General features: G+C 32.6%; 1 protein-coding gene across 2 annotated transcripts in view; it reads left to right on the forward strand.

The window, feature by feature from the left end:
- LOC130898858 (octopamine receptor beta-2R) overlaps nt 1–27,215 on the forward strand; it is a 161,276-nt gene that overhangs the window by 121,639 nt on the left and 12,422 nt on the right. For both annotated transcript variants that reach the window (XM_057808419.1, XM_057808420.1), the window contains one exon: nt 12,786–12,832. The gene's annotated coding sequence lies outside the window, so the exon portion shown is untranslated. The remainder of the gene's footprint in view (nt 1–12,785; nt 12,833–27,215) is intronic.

Consider the following 27,215-nt stretch of genomic DNA (forward strand, 5'->3'; position numbering starts at 1 on the left):
GAAAGTAGCAGGGTGAGATTTGACAAAACGCTTCCCAGCGGCACCAACAAAAATATGGAAATAATAATTATCATTTCCAACAGGATGAAGAAATTCGATTGTACTTAGATGGAAATTATCAAAATTTGTTGAGTACCTGTAACCGTAGTAGGAAACGTATCTAATGTTCGCTTCTTGTAACTGATAGTCATACACACTTTCGATTTATTCAGTTGCCCGCTACGACAAGATAAAATTGATTGCCAAAAAGAACAGTGGAATGAATAATTTATAAGACAATCTTCACTTTGTTTTCTATAAGTTGAAAAATGAATTTGATTCGTTGTTCTTTTTTTATCTCTGAAAATCCTAGCATATTCTCCTTTTCAGCCACTATCTGACATCCAACATCATACCAGTTCTAAATTCTTGTTGTAATCAGTTATTTTGAATGAGTACACTGCAATATCCCTCCTATTATCATTAAAATTTCAATTTCCTAGTTTCACTCATTATTCTGTACCTTCGTGGATAGTTTCAAGTTTCCCACCTATTACTCCGAAATTTAGTGCTGGCTCCCGTAGTTTTCAACTGTCTCATCGTTTATTGATAAACATGTCGTGGATAACGTCTAGAAGGAGGGCGAAACAGGGAAACACCAATAACTTTTAATAGTTTAGTATCTACATGGAAATGGGTTTGTTGACAAAATCGAAACCGTCATAAAACTTTATGCTTAATCTAAAAAAAAAACAGGTTCTTAACATATTTTTTTTGATGATGGGATTGATGTATTATTTCCTATCAAATGATAAAACTAAATTTGAATGATCCGTCATAGAGAGAGAGAGAGAGAGAGAGAGATATGGTTTATTTTCAAAAAATTGTTACAATTTGTATACAAAAGTTTGTAAAATCTGAAAAACAAACATGAAAATTACTTAATAAATATACAAATAAAATAAAATTTCAATATACAGAAGAAAACCACAAGGAGTAACAAAATTACAGGTAATAGTAATAGGTAAGTAGTATGCAGCATGCCTGGAATTGAATATTATTATTAGAAGTCGTTTATAGAGTGGAAGGCATTTTCCAGTAAATATCCCTCAAATTATCGCGGAATGCAGGAAAAGATGATATCGATTTGATTTCAATTGGCAAGTGATTGTGCATCTTTTTTGCATTGTGAAATATTGAGCCCTTAACTAATTATGAACGTGGAGTAGGTAGGTGAAGGGTATTAGGCATATCTTCGAAAATCTGCTTACCTCTTAACCCTTTTAAATACAGGTAGTACTTGATGATGGCTCTATACTCCAATTTTTCCATTTTCACAATTTCGGTGAAAACGGTCCAAAATCTCTTCGTACAGAAGATAATATCCGTCAACGTAGTTTGCAATTTCCAATTGCAAATATAAAATAGAGTTTCGTGAAAAACGTCTTGGAATTGTTAAGGGGTTCAAAGTGGGAATTATATCCTGCTATATATTCGACGCACCTCTTATGTTTACTACATCACAGCGAAGATTTAAGTCATTGTATGAACGTAATTAAACTGTTCTTTCATGTTGTTGCAACTAAACATGCTGCAATTTGGCATGTTGACTACATTTAAGTGCCATTCGTTGGATTTTGTATTACGGACAGTGTTGTGGAAATGGACTGAATGCGTAATCAAGGCTCATTTGAATATTATTCAGCTCTCGATTCAATTTGACTAATACCATATTGATTTTGGTATTTTCTCACGTTTGTTCAATTCCTTCCTCTTTCAGACTTTTTGATGAATCAATAACGCCTAGATTATTAACTTCTTTCATGACTTATTTGGTGCAGATGAAAATGATTGTTCCCAATAAACTTTACTTTTCTTCAAACAAATTCTTTATTTCAACGTACGAAGACTACAGTAAGTTGAGAATTCAAACCGCAAACTAATATACCGGGGCAATCGAATGTTTACAGTGACAGTTTGTAGTATATATGTTAAAACTATTTCAATTTGTTCTCCGGATTAAAGTACAGTTTGCATTCTTTGTATGAAATTTCGATATTTTATTATTATTATGCGAAAGACCTCTGCACTATTGAACTTATCAAAAAGATAAGTTTGGCGGGTCTTATGGTGGGTCCACACGATACAAACTTCCATAAAATTCTATAGAATTTTGTCTGTGCAAACTAGAGACTACAGACATATGTCGGTGCGATCGAAAAGTCGGAGTATGCATATATGTTTGCCTAGGTAAGAAATGTAAGACTGAAACTTTGGAAAAATGAGAATCGAAGTAATGAAAAGTCTGTACAGACATTCTATCCAAATTTTTGGGTAAAATTCCCAAACTTCCACAGCTTAGTTCTATTTGTTCTCATTTCAGATATTTCGAATGTCCAAAATTATATAGAGAAAACCTGTATGGTGAATTAATTTTGTTAATAAGATATTTTTTATATATTCAGCCGTGTTTTAGCTTAGAGCTTCTCCGATGCTGAGAATGTAGGCTATTAATAATATTTTTTAAACTCCTTTCAATGATTTCTATAGTTAAAAATGGGATTTGTTACTGACATTCATTTTTTCCGGCTGAAAACGAACTCACCACCTGTAAATCCATTTCCTTTCTATTCTAACATCGTGGAAAAAAAGAGGGGTTGAACGTGATGAGAATAGTTCACGAAATCCAAAGTTTGGAAACGTTGACTGAATTCATTAGAAGAACTAGCTGGCTCATCTGAAATATAAAATAGGTTGGAATTTATTCATTCTAAACAAAAAACATTATACGCAATAAAAATGTGGAACAAAAAGTAAAAGGAAACTATAAAACTATCATATCGAATGGAATTTATCCTATCACTGAAAAATATTGTTTCAGATGACAAATTTCCACATCTATTGAATACATTTTCCTGATAAGAAATAATTTATCAATAGAACTGAGTACTTTCCATTCTTAAAAAATTCAAACTTGCAGTACACTTTCTAGTTTCCTTCTTTTTTATCAGAAAAGGAGGGAAATGCGCATCTCCACCATGAATAACAACCATCGGATAGTGAATTATCTAGTTCAGAAGAGGATCCCGAAAGCTCGAAGAAGAAAATTAGACTTTCCGTTTGCAGTTCAAACAGTGAGTGTTCGAAGTACTTCAGCGAAGCGTGTAGTTTTTCCAGAAATATCCAATTCAGTTTCTAAGTCTCAATCACTCCCACTGCCAGCTAACTCTGATAATGTAAATGATATTAGAGAAGAAGTACATTGATATGTACTAACGAACTATTTGATTTCTTTGTGGAACAAACTGATTTATACGCCGAACAACAGAAGCTTCAATCAAGCAATATTGAGAGCTCGTATTCACTATTGGAAGCGAACCAGTCGTGAAGAAATGGAAAAATTTCCTGGGTGTATTAAGTTAATGGGTTTGGTTCAAATGGCTTCCAAGAAATCGGTGTTATTGAAGACGTAGCATTTTACAAATAACCAAAATGTTCCAGAAGGTGATAGATTGTACAAAATAACTCCACTCCAATTGTTCCAGGCAAATTTATATGTATAGAAACCTATAGTGCCTTTCAAATACAGGTTAAAATTCAAGCAAAATATTTCCAACAAGCGCCATCAATTTGGAATAACACTTTTCCAGCCATGTTTGGAAAATGGTTACCTTTATGATCCTTCCACTTATCGCGGACAAAAAAGAAATCCAAATCAAGAACAAACTGGCCCTTCTAACGTCGTCTTGAAGTCAACCGTTAACTAAATCAAGGTAGAACAATTGTTGATAACTACTATATATCAATAGAGCTCAATACTCCAAAAAACCTACTTATTGGGTACTGTAAGGAGCAATAGAAAGAACAATTCAGAAATTGTTACCCAGAAAAATCGAAAACGAGGAGAACACATTGCTAAAGAGAGTAATAACGGAATTTTTGATGCTAAATACAAAATTTGTTCCCGAAATGGTTTCCATAAAGAAAAGATCAGGAGAAACAACAAAACCAAAAAGTGTTATTGAGTACAATAAACATAAGGCTTATTTTGATTTGTCCGACCAAATGAAATCCTACAAATCATCACTGCGCCGCGGTGGTATTCAGTGGTATCGAAAATAGCTATAGAGTTGGTTGTTGGATCGATATTATTTAATGTCTACGTCTTACATTAGCAAGTTACTCAAAATAAAATGTCCATTACCAAATTCCGAAAAGTAATCATGTGAAAAAATCCCACAGTATGAAGAAGAACAAGTGCCTTGCCACATCCTGGACGACTTCGAGAAGAAGAGATCATGTAGCGAATGTTATGCTAAAATTTCATTAGAATCTGGTAGTCAATTTGCAAAAAATAGAACACCAAAGACTAAATTTCGCTGTTATATATGCCAAAAATTTTGTGTTCCAAATATTTCTACGATTTTCACGTTGCATATTCTAAAGAAATGTTCTTTCGGATGTTAACAAAGCTTATATTTGAAATGTGTGACCTGTTTCGACCTAGACCTAATTTTTTCACTGGGCAATGGGTTTTTTTTATTCGAGCGTCTCTTGATAAGCAACATTCCTAGTTTTTTCTTCAGTAACTTCTTTGCTACACCGATTTAAAAATCACTAATTACTATATTTTCTTTTTTGTTATATTTACCATTGTTGTACCAAATAACAGCTCAATAGTAATTTTCCTATAATATAGATGTATAGAAAATTTATAGAAAGTATCAACACCTCACGCTCTGGGCCCTGGGGAAAGTTTTAGCGATATAAAAATACTTCGAGCCCAGAGCAGGCCTACGAAACGATGCTTGATTTTTATCTCATATTTTATGCAGAGGTATGATTATAGCCGTCTTAAGGCAATTGGGAAAAGTGCCATTTTGAAATGAAACGTTAATTAAAGTGGTAAAGTGATTTAGTGTGCAATCAGGCAGACTCGAAAACATTTTTAATGTGAGTTCATCAGTTCCAGATGCCGTATTCATTTTTGATATCATCAAAATTACGGACATGAAGAAGAAACTATGTAAATTAGCATAAGCATCAGGGAGATATGAAGGGAAAAGTATTGGATGAAAAGATACGGCATAATTTTCAGGAAGCGTTTTTAGTATTGGACTCTACCGAAAATGTTGTTAACACTGCTTAATGATCGGAGAGGTGAGATGAAAATCGCAGGTTCTTTACAGATGTCTGTAAACCTTTAGTGGACCAGGTTTTGGAAGAAGATGAAACAAAAGACTGAAATCATTTCAGTATATTTGTAATAAAACACTCTGTATCTCGGTAGCGAACAATGTTTTATTAAGGTTTTTTAGGTTAAATCGTATTTTATGCAAATGAACAGTCCTCAATAAAACACACTACATGAGGAGTAGGAGCAAGGATAAATACAATTTCCAAGGATTTTTTTTAATGATCATCCGCTGCATAATACTTGCTCGTATAGAATTGAAAATAGAAGGACTATCAAATTCTCTGATTTAACTTCCTTTCTCGTATAAACTTATTATGTATATGTAACGCTCAAAAACGAAAACTCGTTTTAACGAAATTTCCTGAACAATTTATTCGAACAAAGTAATCGTAGAAGCATCAGGTTTTGTTCTATTTTCAATATAAATTCACTGTAGAAAAAAGATAAACATATTTTCCTTCGAAAAGCACTGACAATTCTTCACAAAACACGATTTGCTAACGGAAATTGATTCTTTGTCATCCGTATACAATTGACTTCATCATCTCTCGGGTACTTGATCTAATTATTTGGAGTTAATTTCCAACGGTACATTCCCAAAATTGTGTTGACGATATTTGATTGCTCATTTCATCAGTTTGGAATGATTTCGACGAAAATAATGCTATGCATCTCTTTCTTATAGTCAGGATTAAATTTTAAGTAATTATATTCGGTTGATTGAAAACTGATGATGCTATCGAAATATAAACTAATTTCAAATAGAGGTATAAGGAGAGGCAAATCCACGAATCGTGAGATTATTATTCAGAATAATTTCACAATTGGTCCGTCTTCTTTACTTGTTCCCATTCTTATCTCCACTGCTGGTCGTGGTTCCTCTTCTTTCCTTGTTTTTGTTCCTTGTATCTCCGATGATCACCGTAGTCCAGCTGTTTCCTTAACCGTGGTTGATATTGAGGTCAAACTCAGAGTTCGTAAACAAATTTTTGAATTCCATGAATAAGCTCTTGACTTTTTCAATCCGGCACTTGATCTCTACGTTTGATCACCAGTCTTCACATAACCAACTTCCCAGATTGTTGAACTTTGTTACCCATTCAATTTCTTCATTATTGTACGATAGTTTCACATTCTGGAACTCATCTAATTAGGAATTACACTAAAACCATGGGAATATTTCCAATAGGTTCCACATTCCGCTAATAGTATAATAATTTCACAAATTACTTGTACAATACTCCCCGTACTATAAAATACGACTCCTTTGTACTAATTAAATCAGTTTATTCATATATTACTCTCATTAGACTCTCTAAGAAACCCTCTCTGTTTGAACGAATTTACAACAAAAGATTAGCTTACAGTAATCATTGTTTTCTCTAAAAGCATCTTTTGTGTCACATTCTCTTCAAAATGAGGGGGATCAAACCAATTCATAAATACGCAAGATTAGCATCAATTAGGGAGACTGAGCTCGAGGCATCCTTTACCCAATTGACCATTACCCGCCTCAAATGGTACAAAACGACTCACAATGGATATTCAGTCAGCAGGCGGATAAAGAAATCTCTGCCAGATTTGTAGATGGGAACACAGATCCGTATTGTTGAAGGATTTATTTTTAATGAATGAGATTCTATTAGAGCTTAGAAATTTATACAAGCATCAATACTATCCAAAACCAGCGATAATCTTAATTAATTACGTTCCATACGATGAAAACATAAGTATTCGAAAGCTCAGAAAATATATTAAAGTTAGTCCACTTTGGTGTTCCATTGCCACTTTCCAAATAAGTATTCGCCAGCTATACTATGAGCGGTTTCTTAAGCTCTTAGATCTTAAGATCTTAAGCTCGAGCGAGGGTTGTTAAACTGATCTGATGCGACAAAATAACGTCGAAACTAATCAGTTTCTTCGCAATTGTGAGCCACTGGATGGTTGTAAGCATCCTGTATTATTAAAAAGGACTCTAATCAATACCGTCCCAAAAACTTTCTATTTTTTATTAAGTAGTTATTATATTATTGACAAAAATCTTATCCATACGATACACAATGTTTTTCTTGCAGATTTTCCATTCCTCAAATTAGTTTTTATGATATTAAGAAGGAAGCAATAAACTAAAACCGCTCAATACTCTACTATTGACCATCAAAATTCGGTTTGTACATTTTTTCCTTGAAAGTTTACAATATATTGTCAAAGCTTCCTCAGTTCACTGTACGTCAGTAACATTTCCCATCTTTGAAAAACTTGTTTTTGCTTTGAGTGAACTCTCGCTTTCTGTTTGTTCAGTATTCGTTGCAACGTATTCAAACACACCGTGCTTGACTTTGAGACTCACTCTATTGCGTCAAATAGAAGCGAACTAAAATGGATATAAAGTTGGAAACATTGCTTTGATGTTCATATATAGGGTGTTCCAACAAGAATTACAAATATTTTGACATTAGCCTCATACCTTACACACCCAATAGTTATTAGACACATCCTGTAAGGACAAATACTTTTTGTACTTTCTTAGAATCTACGTCACCGCCGTAATAATCATTGTAGCAAGTTCTTTCAATTCTTCATCACATATCACTTGAAAATCTTATGAGAATTTTTCTATAGCAAACCTGAATCAGGACAAATAGAGGCAGAAAGTATCAAATTGAGCAATTCTCTCCGCAGTGCTCTATAATCTCATATATTTATCTATGAAATAAGCTCAAGTACCTAGGAGTCATCGATGATCAATAACGGTTAAAGTTAAGGAACCACGTCGCCTACGTGGTGGACAAGAATAGAAAAGCTACAACTCCGAAATTAAGGCATTCAGGTATAGAGAATATCGCATGAAAAATAATCAGTATTTCTCAAGGATTTCGAAAAGCGAAAAATATACAATATAATACAAGCCGTTTCTGAGATAATTGAGACGTTTCATACGTAAAACTCACTTTGTAGGTATGTTGGATAAGACAACAAACGTATTATTCCCAAAATGACAGATTTCCAAATGTATTGCCGATAATATTTAACAACATTTCTAGAATTTTATCTCTAAAATCATTTTGATAATCTCTCAAAAACTTGTCACAAGTAATTCAAGTATTTCCCATAAAAAAGCATTTGAACAATTCAAAAAACTTTTCTCAACTCCTTTCCAGTTGCATGCATCTGATAATTGAGGCTTGGAAGTTTCATCAGTCCAATGAAGAGGAAATCTGAGTATCAAATATCTCATGAGAAGAGCTAACGTAGTTATTCATGTGGCCATCTACTTTGACTGTTTTAAAAAAGAAGTCGTTATATTCAGCGCTTCATTGAACATTGTTAAAAAGTGAATTTCTCAGTCAACTGATCCTTTCCTTTTTCTGACCAATTGAGAGTATTACAATGAATTGGATTGAAATGAAACGATCTTTCTCATGCTTCATTAGACTATTTTCTCATCTCTATATACGAACATTTCTTTGAAGTATTTCGAATTATCATTTGATTTTTATTTCGAAAAAGTGGCATTCGTTTCTACGATATCTACAAATGATTAAAAGTATTGTACAAAAATTTGATTCATTATCTTGTTCGTATTAAGTGCTCGGATTCATATTACTTGAAATATGACACATATATGTATACAAGAATTTTTCAACTTATGCTCGGTATATATTAGAGTTTGTACACTTTGGTGTTCAATTTTGTCACAACCCTCGAAATGATGGCTTGCCTTTCCTCCAAGGTGAAAACAAGTAGTTACCAAGCTTATACCTCAAAGAATATTGAATTACATCTTTTCCGACGCACTAATTTTTTTTTAAATTATTAGGAAAGAAATTAACAAAAATTTCATAGAATTTATATCGCATTTTCCAACTATTTCTAACCATTTTGATTATGAGTCTTTTGATAATGCTTCTAAGAGAAACGTCAAGATACAATAAATAAACAAACAAATAAATGTTTTTTCAAAATCTAAAATATATGCATACATGTTCCCCGGCATCACATGTTTTCTGTGAAAGTCATTCAATGAATTTGTATTGTGTATTGATGAGAAAAGTGATTTAAAGAGACTTAGTGTGATCTACACATTTTATGAAAATTTTTTTTTTAAATTAGTAACCACCTAACATTACCTAGCTTCAACTGCGGAAACTCTTGTTTTAAGATTTTAATATAAAAATCGAGATAACTTCTAATAAAGATCAATTCAAGCATAAAATCATCCAACGTTCAATTATTTATAAATTATAACTTGGAATTTTCTTGGGCTAAGATAATACGTGATTTGAATTTTAGGTCGCTCCTCTGATTAAAATGGAAAAAGGAAGATATAACAAAAAAAAATCTTTGAAATTTATTCTGAATGAAGCGTGGAGAGTATTTCCTTTCTCTAACTAATGAAGTCATTAGCCGCACCTCGGTTATTCATTTAACTAGGATCCTAGAGGGCTTTAGCACAGACCTCATCGTATCAATTATTCCTTTTTCGAATGGACTTCGTCGTTCCTGAAAAGCAGTTACTGGATGAATATTGGCAATTTGACTCAATCTCTTGCTCTCAAAATGATAGTGAATATATTTTATATATGAAAATCCGAAGTAAAAGTTATTAATTCATGATAATTCATCGATAATCACACATTCTCCAACTTTATTTCCAATGGATTAATATCCGAGCACTTGAAAAGTTTTTCATCAGCTTCCTAATAGCACAGTGTCGCATTTATCTGATTGAATATGGTTTAGCAAGAATTTACAAGTTGTGATTGTGTAGAATAAAAGTTCATTAACCTTTAGAATACCCCGCCATTGAAAAAATAGGCGAAAAGCAGATCGAATCCCATTGAAACTAACACATTAATACTCTGAAAGTTAGCTGCAGATTCAGATAGACGTAACTCTGATAGGAGACACTATAAACCTTTAGACTGTAGAGTGATTCAACCCCTAATAAACATTTACTTCGTATTGGGTTAATCTGTGATACAATTATTCATTTGCTCCCAAATCTCTTGATTTCCGACCAAAAATTCATCGCGCAGAATGGTAATGCCAAATGGACATCCTTTATAATATATGTAAACCTCTTATTCACCTAGCGAATTAGTCTTGATTAATTTTGAAACGTTCCTCCATTACTTTCTGTTTCAAATTGCTCTATCCGAACATCGGTTCGCCGGAAGAATTCTGGCATGCATATATATTTCCGTACCAGTAGCTGATAACCACCCCATATTTCTTCGATGATAAATTAACTTCTAGAAAGCAAAATATCCGTAGGGATTTAATAATTCCAAATTTAAGCTTGTTTTATGGCCCGTCAGAGGTTTAGTTGTTACCAACAAATCACAGTTTTCATCGCAAACAGACCATGCTTTTCCTAGCCAATATTTTACGTGGTTTCACTCCATGGCCCTGGGAAATCAAAAGCACAGAAAATTCATTTTTTTGTTACTTGTCTATATATAGAGGGTAGAGCTTAAATCTAAAATTATTGTTTTCCAAATAGCACACTTATACAAATTTAGAAATAGCTTGATTTTTGATAGTAGATACTAGGGATTAGTATCGATGGTTCGATGTTATCAAAACATCGATGGTTTCACGAAAACATAGATGATTTTCTTCCGATGTTTTGCAGTTAGGGGGTCAAGACGGTGTCATCAGCCGGAAAAGTGATGACAACCATTTTTTGGGATGGTCATGGTGTCAAGGTGCTCATCAAAAATCTTCAAAAAGATATGACGCAAACAGAGCTGCAGCAAACCCACTTGATCTCCTCATCAAAATCAAGTTGGTGTTGTGGAAGATGTCATTCATTAATGAATAAGTCCTGGAAACGCAATGAAGTCTGATCATGATCGTAGGTAGCGTCCTAAAGGAGCTTTCATAAGAAGGCATTACAATAATAAATATGATATTCAAAGTCACGTTAAGCTTGGATAATTTCCCACCCGAGTGTAAAGTAACTTAGGTAACCTGATATATTCAATATTAAGTTTTCAGGAAACTCTTCTTTTGGATTCTAAACTGTGTTCAGTCAATTTTTGATTCTTTCGGTATGGTCATGGTTATATCGGCAGGAACCAGAATAAGTAAGACCAGTCTTAGTCCTATAGACTTTGTCGGATCATTGTATTATCCAGAATCCACCGACTGTACTGTCTCTAATTCAGGTCTCTCCGATGTTAACAGAATTTTCAGTAAAATTACTATATCAGGGCCCACTACAACAAACCCTCTTCCTATGAAAATTTCCCCTATCCTACCAAGTTCCACCCAACGAATCTTTCTCTCTCTACCGTATAAGTGTAGTCAGCAGAAATTTATTCATTCACCTCATAATTCCAGTGATTTTTAATGGGAAAGATGGGATTTAATAACAATACTCATTAAACTTCTGAAATTAGAAAGTTATTTCAGAAGGTGCTATGAGAAAAGTTTCATTCACGAATGTAATTGAAAGTTGATTGCCCTTCTTTGAAAAAGAAAACGATAAAAGTCTGATATTAGACGGTAAGAGATAATTTTGTTTTAGAAAAAATATTTTGCCATGATAAAAATTCGAACGAAATACAGTTTGGCAAATACAGGAGTGAATGTGCGCTGGGTGAATTAGACCCACGGAATGCTCTACAATATTGCCCATAGTAAGAAAGTCTTGCATAAGTTCGGCGCAAAATGTAAAAAACAAAATTTTTATCGATTTTTTGGTGTTTTTATTGTTTAAAAAAATAACGCATAGAAAAATAATGTTGAATTTTATTTACATAACTTTTATTTAACCCCTAGCACACGATGGCGTTGTTTTTTTTTCTACTATTAATTTTGTCACGAAAAGCCTTTTTTTTCGTAAGTGCCTTGGCCTGTATGTATTATACATATACGCAAATATATAGTCACATGTTACTTGAGAATGTACGTGTATAAATTATACACATAAACGTGGAGAAAGTTTTGGAGTTCGCTACGGCCTCTCCATTAATTCACCAGCCGCTTCTCAACTGATAAATTTTAAATATTCCTTAACTTATGAAGAAGATTGTTGACTTATGATAGTATGAATCCATCTCATATATATATATATATATATTTAATATTTAGTATTAATTTTCGAATTGAATAATGTTTGTATGTAAGATTATTATGGTAACGAAAAATTAAAACAATAATTTCAAGATTATTTGAGATAACTATCATATCATATCATAAAAAATAATATTTTGCATTCTATACATTCAAGCGATATTGAGCTTATGAAACGTTTGTTCCTTAGCAAGAAGCACCCATCGTGCTTCTACTTAACTTTCAATGAAGAGGGTAGGAGAAACTCTATTCGACATCTTATTATAAATTGTCCAAGAAAATTGCTATTTTTAAAATTGGTGTCTGGACTGATTCACCAACAACATTCGTTCACCATTTTATTGGGTATATACTAATATAATTGGTTGTTAGCAAACATTATCAAAATTGTACTAGAACACATTCTTGAGGAACACCGTCGTATTGAGAACTGTTTATTAACAGGATCCTTAATTGCTTAAATTGCTAGAATGAATAATCCCAATCTCTATACCAATTATAGTATTAAACTCATATTTTGTTGTAGGGCCAGTGATATGGAGCTGGTTTTGTACTAGAAATATGGAATTGAAGGTGAGTTTTCAAAAATCGCTATTTTTTTCTTCCCCTTCATCCATACAAATGCGCTCAAAGCACAACAAAACTTTTCAAGCAGCTCAATCTTCAATACTGAATACACTGATCATATTACCACATTATCATTCACAATTACAATGTCTAACGTTTGTTTCGATTACTAAGTTATCGTTTTCAGATACAAACAAGGTCATTAAAACAATGCGATTCAATTTGCAATGAAAAATTTTCATATGGTACTGGAAATCAGGCTTCCATATATTCTTGCAAAATAGGAAATTACATGTTTATATTCAAGATATTAACACATACAAGCTTTGAAATTAGACACGTGGGGCAATGGTTTATATAAAAATTGAGAGTTTCTCCTAATATGGTTTCTACAACAAAATATACACTTTTTCCAGATGTTGACCATATATTTTTCTGATACATCATGAATTCTCATTCACCAAATACCGACAATTTTTTCTATTCGCCACAATATTCAACATAGCCCGAGATGCACCAAAAAAAATGTTCTTATTTAGTTGATTCACATATATTTACGACACCATTGTCTTCTATGAAAATAATCCTCAACCAATGTTATTTGTGTCATTTAATCCTAGATTATTCGTGAAATTTACTATGGTAAATAGTTGTCGTGATATTTCGTTTGTATCTGGTTACCGCAATGGGAAGGGACTCCTGAGTTCTTGCCTATTCAGTTTTGGAAACATCGCCTTATTGTTAATTTAATCACTGATTTTTGTACTATATTTGACAATATCATCCGGATCAACAACAGTGTCAATTGATTTGAATGTAAATTCATTACCAGGCAGTGACTGTTCATTTCTTGCTTCATGTCCAGCAGATTTAGATTTGAATGATCAATCATTGATATGAGTCTTAGTTTAACTGATATTTCATAAGCGTTTGCTTTTTGAGGATTGATTAACTGGTTATTGAGGCATTTTTTCGTCTGAACGCTTATAAAAATCGACGAAACGAATTTATCAAATTTTAAATATGGGTTTTTATGATCGTAAGTCATACACTAGTTACGTAAATAGACGATCATTGACACAGATTCTTGAAATATATTATCCAATTATGTGAATATTTATGCCAAAAAATCTATCGGTCCAACCTTCATACAATCGGGTCAATTTCAAATCCCTGATGAAATCGGGGATTAAATTCATTGCCGATTATTTATTTTCTCACTCATATTATACAAGTAATATTTTTTTAGAACTCGAATTCAGTAAGAATATTCTTATGATATTTGAAAAATATACATACCAAAGATAGATTCCGTTAGTTATATCGGTTCTTTTATACCGTCAGGAACTTATGATAATCTCCGAATTTATTATTCAATTCCACAATCGAGAGAATGATTTGGTTTTCTCATCTGCTTTATTTCCTTCTGCTTCCCTGTTCTAAACAATAAAATACGTTTGGATTACGTCTATGATCGGTTAGAAAGCTTCGCGTAAAATGGAATGTTTTGCCTTCGTTCCCTTTTCCAATGGTTCACTTTGCCGACTACTAGAATTACAAAGCAGTTCTGGCCGTTTGAGTTCTCTGACGCTTCCCATCGAAAAGCTATATAAACTGTAGCAGATTTATTTTACCACTTCAACCGTTGAGCAAAGAAACTGTATCGTGAAATACTTTTCCGTAATCAAAAATTTGAGTTCGGTATTAAGTGGTTGAATCAGTGGAAAAAAGTAGAGAAAATTAAATGAAATGAAGCATTGATAAGAATATATTCGCTGTCACGAGATTATCCTAATTGTAGGACAAGACATTAAAATTTTTTAAGATTTAGTAATGCGTACAACTTTATAGAAAAAAGTCTGGGTACCTTGATCTTAGACAAAATTATTTTAATACAAGATCGTCATTGCGGTATTCCAGAACAGACATCTATTGGGTTTTCTTGAACAAGTATTATCAGCTAAACAAAAACAAAACTGTTAAAACTAACCTGACCAAAAAATGAAAAGTTAGCGCTGCTATAGGTACGTACAACTCACTGAATATGAAAATGAAAAATCTACTATTTTATTCAAACTCAAAGCAAATATTCCAAGAAAAATTGAAATCATATATCAAAAGTATATATAGATAAAGTATATATGAAATAATTGAAGCGTAATTATCAAATAACACCACCTTTGACGTCCTTGAATCTGTAAAATATTGTAGATAATTCCTTGAAATCGGAGTTACAAATTGCCGCCTTGTCTAAATTAAATTCCTCCTGTTTTGCGCAGTTTCCAAAAAACTGAACTAACAAATAATATCTAAGCTTCCATTAAAATGTTTTGCTGTCATACTTTATACATGACTGTACAGACATTCTATCCAAATGTTTGGGTGAAATTTTTCACTCCGACTTGATAGTCTGTACAGATATCTGTACGAACAAAAGTCTGTATCGTGTGGACCCACCATTATAAATGCAAATGAATGAAAGAGAAACGTGGAATAAAATTATTATTATTATTATTATCACCTTATAAGTTTAAAGAGAATTGCTGTTAGAAATGTTTAATAATAATATTTAGAGTGTTTTATGAAATACGATTGGAGTTCAAGATATTCTAGTTTCGCAGTAAATTTCTTCCCTTGTTTACGTTTCTATTTATTAGATATTATCTTAATTAAGAGAATTTATATAGATCATAAAGCACTATCCAAGGACTGATGAAAAATAGGCCCCTACAACTATCAAGTTTCTCGTTCATCAAACATTTACGCCTCGACGATTCTTCAATTTCCAATTCATATCCTGTTCCTTTGTTCATATCCGTCTGGGGTAGCGGATTATGAAAATTAGTTATTTATTTAACGATATTTATCAATACAAAAGGAAATTCTTCAGAAGCTGAAATGTAGAAAAATTAATTCATACGAAAATGCTAGGTAAGATGATATGATACCATATGATCCAATTTGACCCAGACATATGATGTACGCATTTTTATACAAATTTCACATACACTTATTTTAGAAAGCGTCGGTATCGGTATCGGTATCCTTCAGAAACTTAAAACAATTACAATAACCTCCCTTTCGACAAAAGTTTGATCTCAGTTCAATATCCTATCTTCATCAAATGTTTCTATTCGAGTCTTCATTTCTGTATGAAATATCCATTATACTTTATTAGTGGATCTATCCATCAATAATTCATCCTATATGCTAACCAATTACTCAAGAGTTTTGATGTTCGTTTGAAATATCCTTAAATTTTCTTCAAGAAACTTCACAATACCAAGGAATGTTTCATTTCACAATCATCTTAGTTACAGTACGAATGAATCAAATTGAAGCCTATTCGCAAAATAAGAAAAATATTCAAAGAAGAACAAACCGAGGTAGAAGGCTAGAACTATCTACGAATTTTGTCTTCTCAATGGATGTCTGAAGATACTAAATTTAGCGGAGAATGCAACGTGCAGATTCTGCTACATACCAGTAAACATCTAACCACATTCTCTTGAAATGCTAGTGCATCATACTGGAACTGAATAAAACAAAAAATTTCACAACTGGAGTAATTCCGTACCTTGAACTTTCTAAAAGAAAATGAGATTAACTTATCATCTGTGAATACTGAGCGTTTTTGATGCCGCAGCATGAGAAAAGGACAGGAATACTATATTAAATTGCAACTTCCCTCTATTATTACCCTCGGTATAAAGATGAAGCATAAATTAATTGAAAAAAAAACACATACAGTTCAAGACTTTTTCTATATGAAAGAACTCTTTATCGAGAGTGCCGTTCCCCGTTTCCTGTTTCTCTTATGAAACGAAAATCGTCAAAAATGTTCTTAATAAAATTTATTTCCTTTCCAACCTTCTACTGTGTACCAATACCGATTAAATTCATTCCGAAAATAAGAAAAAGACATTCTTGGATGAAAGAAATACGGAATGAAAAGTACTGTAATTAACTTATTAAATGCAGGATTGTCGCAAAACTTCCGAAACATATGAACTTTTATTTTTTTATGTTGCATCAGAAATAATAGGGGCCTAAACAACCCACTGTAACTTTTCGTGATTCTTCTAATGCTTTCGATTGTGTTTATCAAAATATTCTAATTAACAAATTGTAATGCTGCGGTTTCAGTGAGCTCATAGCTCACCAACAGAAGTCAGCTTGTAACGATTGATACAACGATGTCATCTCGCAAGCCAATAGAATGTGGAGTGCCTCAAGGCTCAGTACTATGCCCTATTTAGTTTAACCACTATAGTTTTTTGCAGACGATTCAAGTTTCTCTTGGCGCAACTAGCTATTTATAAAACTATATCCAGTAAATCAGCTTTTTAATTCAAATTTCCAGTGTCACGGCTCTTATAAAACGAAGGTTTCTATATATAAAAATATATTGCAGCCTTTTGCACCAAATAACAAGACCACAGACGATTTGGAGCCTGTTTTAATCAATTCTTTACAATGGGAGTTACATATTGTCACTTTATCTAAAAAGTTCTGCCTGTTTTGTGTTTCCGAGAAAATAAAATTATGTACCAATTACAGTTTATTATGCCCTTATTGAGTCGCATCTCCGATATGCCCTTCTGGAATACGTTAGATATTCACTTATATCAAACAGCAGTGCTCGATGTCGGAACTTTTTTAAAAGACTTTATTGAATTATTGACTCTTCCTTCATTATTCATTTTTAAATCTGTTTGCCTAGTTCTTAAGCACGCTTTTCCAATTTTAGAAAGATCATTGCAAAGATATCCACACAGGAACGTGGAGCACGACATTCACTTAACTACTACGCAAAAACATTGAACAAATTTGCCTCATTATCCGCGTCAGTCCGTTCGCCGTGGGGCTTCCAAAAATTATAGTACACGAAATATTGAAGAAGTATCGCAAATTTCATTCATTTCGAATTCAAATTGTCCAATGATCACAATAGGCGTAAAAAGACAACGTTGGAGCGATTTCGCACAGTAAACACTATCTTTTGGAGTGATGAAGCCCATTTTCATTAGAATGGAAGTGTAAACAAGTAAAATTGTCCCCTAAAAGACAAAACTCCCGCTTACAACATCAACAGCCACTTCACGGTGCCAAAGTGATGGTTTGGTGTGCGTTGTCAAGCAGGAAAATAATTGGATCATATTTTTTTCAACATCGTCAAAGGCAAGCAATTTCTGTAGACGGTGCTCCTTATAGGCGAATCCTTAACGATTATATATTTCCAACATTGAGAGAACATCCCCCCTTCACCTCAAATACATAGTTTCAGCAAGATTGCGCCACGCCACACACTGCTAGAGGGACCATTGCTCTGCTTCGTGATTTTTTTCCTAGCATAATAATAATAAGCCGTTTCGGTGACATCCCGTGGCTACTCAGGTTCCCGGATCTTACCCCCATGGACTTTTTTTGTGGGGGTATCTCAAAAGTAAAGTGTCCGAAGCAAGCTCGGCGACAATCTCTGAATTGAAAGAAAATATCGTTCGCGAAATCAATGGCATCTCGTCGGCACTTCTCCAGCGAGTGGCAAGAAATACCGAATCGAGGTTCCAAAAATACGTCCGATGTAATGTCAACATTTGAACTATGTAGTTTTTGAAAAATAAAACCCGCATTATATTGATTAAAACTAGAAATGCATATGTTCCTTAGTTTTTGTTATATAAATTTTAAATCCTAAATTTGCCGCCGTATCAGCCACAAAAATAATAAAATTTTCTTCAGGATGGCAAGAAGACATTATAGTATATCAGGTTATCGAGGAAAATCCACGTCTTTTACTCGAGGTTTTCTTATCAATGATACCCGAATTGCTCCGGAATTGATGTTTCTTTATAAAAGGGCGTACATAGATAGGTCAATAGACGAACCAAAATCTCTAATAGATTCTTGAATTTCATACCCATAATATTAATAACAGATGCATATCCTGTTATCTGACTAGATAATGTGGAGCAAAGAACCCATCAGGGATATGTAAAAAAACAACTAAGCCTGTGGACATCACCAAGTTTCAGTTTCAGAATAAAAAAAATGAGGCATGAAACGCTTGAAACTTTATAGGCTGCAGAATTATTAGCAACAAGGTAAAGGACCCTTCGAACATTTTTCACATCAGAGTAGTTTCACTGAACAATTTATCGATTTATATTCTTCAGAAACACAAAAACACAAATCACATACTATTATCCATTAAGAGTAGCTTTGGAATTAAAAAAACAATATTACGAAACAAACAGGTTTTCCCTGAAACATTCTAAATACGCAAAAATAACTTCTTTACGTATCGCTCTATAGACAATGAAATTTAAAATTTGTCTTATCAATTTTGTAACAGAATTTGTTAATTTGAGTTAAATTTTTTCACTCTGTATATGGGTGAGGCGAAATACAAGATGCTACATTCGTAATTCTCAAGAGATATTTTCTAGATAATTCACGGAGAAATATCGTTTGTCATACAACTATTAGTATTCTTTGTATGATGTTGTTTTATGACAAGGGTTGTTATGACAGATTAATCCTTGTTTTGGAGGATGAAATATAAAACAAAACATCGTGAAAAAAGTATGAATGTTTGGAAATAAAGTTAAAGTTAATTTCAAACTGGCACCAAGTACAAATTATTTCTGTTTATTGATCAAATTTCATAAAACAATCAAATTTTTGTAATAGCATGTACGTTGTTTGACTTCAACAAAATTTCGGATTATTCAAATTTCATGAACACATTGAATATGGGGAACATTTTCTACCATTGTACCCTTATCATTGTTGTTTTGAAATATATTTGATTTCAAAGTTGAGTATAAATACGAGGGTTCAACCTGAGGATGTCAGCACTTATATAAGTTAAAAATTACATTTGCGCGTACGTTAAGATATTTGCTCTGAAATTTTCGTTATTTTAAATACTTTGTTTGTGATTGACAAAAATATTAGTTACTGTTTGTTAAGATTTTTTTGAATATGAAAATAATTTGTATTTTTTTCTTATGTTGCTTGATGTGAATTCAAAATGAAACCAGGAGGCATTAGATTAATTGTCGCTGAAAGCACTCTATCAATTTTCATGCTTTAAAGATATTTCAAAATCCGTCACCGCCCATAAATACGTTTATCTATATTGGATATGATTGACAGTTTTCCAGTATTTCAGTTATTTCTTCTATATCTGAAAATTATAGAAGTTTTTGCAACAAAACTATGAAATTGGACTATAAATATTGACTATTCTCACCCTTAATGAAAAACAAATAGAATAGATGTAAAAATATAAGTATCTTGGTTCAGTCGTAATCACTCAAATAGATCAAACGAAGAAATCAAGATCAGAATTGAAACTTCAAGTACTCCTCAATGTTTGCAAATAGAAATCTAAACCTCCACGTCAGAATATGATTCAAGGAATGTTAGGTGTGGTTAGTACTAGTGTACGGAGTAAAAACTTGGACCTTGAAAGCTCAAATGATCAAAAAACTTGAGATATGACTCATATGACTCTATAGATTCATCCTGAAGATACCCTGGACTGACAGAATCACCAACCATGAAGTACTAAGACGCTTCAGTCGCAAAGAAAGCTGTTGACAATTATTAAGATAAAAACAAACATCTTACATAGGACACATATAACATAAGAGAATGGACGAATCTCAGCGTCGAGGAATTGTTTCATATTGCGAGGGACAGAGACGCATTTAAAAACCTTCTATGAGAAGACAGTATGAGAAGAATTAATAACTGAAATATTACAAATCTTACCATTAGGAATATGGTAATTCCAAATCAGTACCGAACAGTACCTTCACGACCTAACCTAAAAACCTCATCGGCTGCATCTTCGTCAGGTCTACCTATAAAGATCCAATGCTCCTTTTGTTACTTTAAGACATTTTTCATCATAGAATTGTTGTCCCTACTTTTTATTTTATACTCTCTATGGTATTATCATCAATGTCATTTTCATTGAATGTTTCAATGGTTTTGTAAATATTAGGACTTTATATATGAATTAGAGGCTTCTAATATCAAGTTCCCACCTAATTTGGTCTTTATCAAAATATTTTTATAAAGACTGGAAAATAGAACGATATTACCCAAATTGTTCAGCAATTTTATGGATCAATTGGTAATAATTGATTCCAATATACTGATATGGAAGATTTTGCCAAACAATTTTTTCACACTTCATATATTAATCAAATATTTCAAAACCCCTAAAACAATATTTGATACAAATTTATAATTTTTATCACATTCTATCACATTATCACTCATTTTCACTGTTTAGTTGGCTTCTGCGGAATACATCTGCAAACTCCATTGGAAAATCGACGAGAGACAACAAATTGTCGCGTATCAATCCACATGGAATATTTCCAGAAAAACGTTTCGTATCAAGATATTTATTCTGTCCTATGCACTCATATTAGATGCCATCACAAGCTTCGACTTAATTAATCTTGGTAGATATTTGAATAAATGGAAATGAATAATGATACCAATTATTCACTTTATGTTAATTTAATGGTTTGAACATTGCCTGGGAGGCAAGAATTAGAGTGATAAATTTCCCTTCTCCAATGATTGGTTGCTGAAATATGAATTTCTCTAGAATTTATATCTGAAATACTAACTTTCTTGTAATATTCAAATGGAAACTCATTTTTTTTTTTCTGTTGTGGTCAGGCGGAGTTTTAAAATTTAAAAAAAATTAGATAAGGAAATTGTTTTAAGGAATCAACTCCGGATCTTTTTTACATAAATTTATAAACGCCCTGTATATTTGAGAAATTGTAAAGAACGGGTTAGTTTATTTTTGTTTCGCAAATCATATCATCTCATTTGTAAGTAACTGAAGATACAAGGATTGAGATATTGTTATCATTTTGTGTGAGTTATTACACGCTTTGTTGTTTCACCTCCACAATCCGGCTTCTCTATTCAGTCGACCCATTTTCTAGAAAAACTATTCATACTTTTTAAATTGCTTGGCTTCAGATTCATGAATGTTTCTTTCTGAATCTTGAATTGATCACTGAAGACTATTCAGTAAAGAGTGAAGCTCATTTTCTTTCTAAACATTATTCATTTCCATAAGATTTTTATAGCGTAACGATTTCCATTGAGATTTAAATACAATTATGGAAAAAAGTGGAAAATAATCTCCAACTAAGAAATTCAAATATCCAAAATTGAATTTATATGGAAAGTTGTCGTTTTTTTGCAACTTATTATAAATTCATAAAATACAGATGGACATTATAAATGAAAATTTCAAAGGAAAATATTATTCACATCCCTCGAAATCTGATAGAAACGGGGGTTAATCATTTTTAATGAGTGATTATTCTTTTTAGTAATTTTGAATCAAGTAAAACCTCGACCTTTATTGAGTCATTTATTAGCAATTCAACATCGATCTGTGATTAAATATATATTTTTAAAATGGAGAAGGAATTTGAAACTGAACCCGTAGACAGCACAATCATATTTCATAACAATGATTATCATATCAAAGACTTGAGTTTAGATGTGACACAACTCTCTTGCCAAAATAATCCGGTAATTTAAAATCTATTGTTCGGAACTGAAACCCCAACAATTATTCTTCCTTCTGTTCTATTATTTGTTGATTGGCCAATTTTGACATGTGAAATAAATAATTAGTAAGAGCAATCTTTCATAAGAGGTACATTGATTTGATAAGCTTATTCATCCAATTCTAAAATATATTTTCCATAGAGCTTTCCCATTTTCGAACTTATTCCTAATCCTGTCGAATCACATTCTATTCTTTTGTAGATTACAGAACATCTTCCACATCTGTATTCCTTTTGCAATTTCCAGACTGTCGCTAGCACTCAATTTTTTACATTATAAAATGTCTTTCACATAAAAATCAATTTTGTCACATCGAGTGAATCTCGAACGGTAGCTTTTATTTCAGGGTGCGACGAAACATATTTCTCACTAATAAAAAAAGGTTCTATTGACATGATAAAATGATCCTGTAGACACAAACTCAATGATTGTATGGCTGGTTGATTAAAACTTGATATGTTGGCGAGTTTATTCACCAGGATGGAATAAGATTCACAAGCTAATCATTCTGTATCTAAATGTTACAATAAAAAGTGAATTTTTAAAAAGTATCAATTTTTTGGTCATTTTATAAGTTCTTGATATAAAATAAAGATTGGAATATTAATTGAAAATCGCAAAAATTTCAAATTTTCAACTACATAAGTAAACGGCTCTCATTGGATTCCATTTGTCATAAGTTTTATTAAAACATTGAGCAGTTGTCTGCTTTGTGATCACGAAGTTATCGTTGTCGGCAGCATAGCGTGTACTGTTATAATACAGTTTTTATTCATTATTCTATATATAAGAATAAAGAATGAACTGATAAATCTTTTATCAATTAAGTTCTCACAATATTATAGTTCCTCCAAAATTGGATAGATAAAAACTAATATGGTGGCCCACACTAGATTTTTTCTATTGATGATCATAGAATTACGTTTCTTCGGATGAACGTAACCTTGACTAACATTTTTGCGAATATTAGCACCTCTAATGGCTCGTAATTGTCAGGGAAGAGGCGTAATTCGCTGATATACTTCTATTTTTTTTTTTTTTTTGTTATTTTCAATGCACCTCCATACCTTCCTTATTCAGGAACTTGAATGCGAACTAAGGACAGCGTCGCTATTTGGTTCATGTAATTAAAGACGCATTAGTAGACCCTCTCGGGTGCATGCTCACTTCCAATTGCGAACAATCAGAGCCGTAATCACCGATAATGTGGAAGAAAATTTCCGGTAAATCTATTGATCAGGATTGTACGTGGCAGCCGCGAGTTACTAGAAATTTTGGAACCGAAAATATTCTATAAATAATATTAGAGTTGAATTGTAACAATTATTTGTATACAGAGTGAGTTTTATGTATGGAGCGATTCAATTACCTCAAAATTTTTGTGAGCAAGGGTCTTGTGATAAGGTAGTGAAACTAGTAAAAAGTTCAAAGAAACTGGTTCAGTAAAATATTCATCCAAATCTTGTTATGGGATTTCGGTTAAGATATAAATTATTAAAGATATTACACGTTTCTTGTCGACTTCTACGCCAATCACCATATCCTAATATCATTAAAATATTTGTTCTTTTTCACATAAACGATCCACCGAGACTTTCAATAAACTTCAACAATAATAATTTATTGAAACGTTAAATTAAATTATGACATTTAGGTATATGGAACGTGAGATGAAAACATTAACTCACTCTGTATATTTTGATATATTAGACGCACCATATATGAGAAATATGGAAACTATTTTTTGAAACAGGACGTCAATAATTATAAGAGGACCAAAATGAATACGTTTTGTCATATAAAATGTCTGCCTGCTTGGTGATAAAAATCATTGTTTTGGGGTTATGACAACAGAATACTAAAGTGGTTTTTGTGATATATTTTTTGCTCTTATTTATATGTTTTTTCCCCTATTAATAGGAAATGTAGAACAATCCTCAGTTTTGAAAGATACATCATTTATCATTTATGTCATCATCGTAATACCTAAATCTATCTAATGAAACAGATGAAAATAGAGACTTGAATGTTTTGAATAAATTATTTCATATCTATGTCTAAGACCAAGCTGCTCAGCGAAAATTTAAGCCACACTTCGTAAACAGTCCATTTTTAAGGGAAACCCATGGATCTGCTGCCAGATTTGAACTTTCTTTCAAGAGTTTTTCTAGAAAAATTGAGTTCTTTGGATGCCTTCTTAAGATTTTCCTTTGTCCACGATTCTCTAGAAGCGCCGGTCTTTTGCTTATTAGACGTTTGTAAAACAGATGAAGATGCCGTAAACATTTGAAATATAAAAAGTTTAGGTACGGCCCCGTCTATCCCAATGGATGTTTATAAATCACACTTCGTAATCTGTTTAATTTATGTTGAACGCCGACGAGGGCGACAATGCGGCCCTGAGCGTAAGAGTTTATGAATTTTGTCGCATGAATTTCGAAACACCCTGTATATCTTAGAATTCTCCAACACGAATGAAGTGATTTTATCGTAAATTTCGAACTAAATAAAGAAATTCTGCCAACTCGTTTCGGACGTGAAGACGACCCTGTCGGAATTCTAAGATTTGGCAAAGTCGCGGCCCGTTTGATGTTTGGAACATTATTTGTTTGGAACTAATTTCTAGGAAGATCTTTCTATTTATTCGTTTCATTCGTTTATTTTCTCGAACGATTGAAAATTTCTTTTTAAGTATATAAACGAATGCGCAAAGGCATATTTTTCATCAAAGTCTAATACATCGAATGACAGCTAATGACAGCTGTCAAGTCTCGGAAAAAAATTGCTCTAGCGCCTACTAATTCTTATCAATATTGACGCTAAAATTATTCGCAATTTCTGAAGTGACCTGAATTTTTTGCTCGCCAGTGTATATTATAGTTTTCTGCTTATAAATACAGAGTAATTTAACAAAAAAATTTACTAAATACTTATATATTGGTACGAATTAGGGTCTAATGATTTTTTTTTCTATCATTTGGAAGGAACTGGTACAATAATTGTGTGAGCTGTGTTATGAAAATCGTTAATTATCTTACGTACAAAAGGAGTTTTCCATTACTTCACATTTTTTATGTTCATTGTAAACTATTGTATGTAATTTTTTCTATAGACTAAAACTTTTTCCATTAAATGTCATAATCGATTAATACTTCATTCAACATAATATATTTTTATTATATATATATATATATATATATATATATATATATATATATATATATATATATATATATATATATATATATATATATATATATCGTTTATTCGAAAAAATAAATTGTCGAATATATTATTTAAGGTGAAAAATCTAGGAAAGACAACATCGTAAAGGATTTTTCTAGCTCAGAATATCTGAATTTTCCTGAGAAAGAATACCGTGTACTACTTAATATGTGAGTTCTTGAAGGACTCTCTACTTTTATTCTACTAACTACAAAAACCCCGAAGCTTGTTCACAAATAGACGAGTGTTTCGTTATGAAGGTGTTTCTTACGTCATGATTCTCTCGAGGAAAAATAGTTTGGATAAGCAGATATGGATCCCAATCCTGAGGTTTGCGCCATTGGAAGCAGACCCGTGTCAACTTTTTTAGAAAACAGAATGCTCATTATATTAAGTTTTTTGATTTATTAATCATATATAAATTATTTTGGACAGTACACTCGTTATATTTTTTATGGAGAAGGCCTGAACTATTAGCAAGTTACCTAATCACTTACGCTATAATGATCTCCCTCATTTCAGAGAATGAACGATTTTTATTTGACTATACCGGGTGCCGGGACTTTTTCAAGCTATACCGTCCAATAGAAATATTTGGAAGATTACTGCCCCGATAATTACAATTAAAATGTATGTTATCTAATATTTTCTGCAATAATAGAATAATGTAACCTAATCTTAGTAAGCTATAATTACATCCAACCTCATAGCTAATTTCTTTCATCTGTTTTCTTTTAATATCGTAATTTTGGAAGGCCGCCACCGCCGACTTATGCTATAGACGTGGTCATACATTTGGGTAATAATTCTACAAGTTCACCGGCCAAAAAACCACGTAGAGTAGTACCTACAAGTACAGGGACAAAAATTATTCTCAGTCGAATACAAAGCTAACATCTTCAAGGTCATATGTAACGATAAAATTGATATATTATATATCTCATCAACCGCTCCATTACCATTAAAGGTTATTGCCTATTCGAAGCATTCATCCTCCTTACGGGCGTTCCACAAGGTTCCATTCTTGCCCAACTATCTCTCCAAAAAACTCTTGACCTACGAGCAGTCTATTCTCAAATGCTGCCAATACAAGTGTCGTTTTAGTACTAGTAAGACCGTTTATGTCAATACTGACATCATTCCAAGCCGTCTAAACGACCTTCAAGCCTACTATGTGATTTGTACCATGAATCGAACACCTTCGCTTCCAAAGAAACACTTCACAACCCTCTTGGCTGGCCAACACACGTTTAGTCACCTCAAATCCCCGACTGCTAGTTACCTGGTGAACCGGAAGAGATTTTTAAATAAAGAAAACTTGAAAAATTCTTGCCTAAACCTGAAAGGAACCGTTTGTTTTTAGGCTGTGGTTTTCTTTTCTTCTTGAAGCCATGTTTGGTCGTCATTTTTTTTTTTCTTTTTTCAGCCTGAGTTAGTTAATCACAAACCTATCACCACAACCTCAGCCCTCATTCCACCCAAATATACCCAACGAATCTCTCTATTCAACTACATCGAGATTTTAGAGGAAAAATTAATG

The sequence above is a fragment of the Diorhabda carinulata genome, chromosome 10 (assembly GCF_026250575.1).
Source record: "Diorhabda carinulata isolate Delta chromosome 10, icDioCari1.1, whole genome shotgun sequence".
NCBI lineage: Eukaryota > Metazoa > Arthropoda > Insecta > Coleoptera > Chrysomelidae > Diorhabda > Diorhabda carinulata.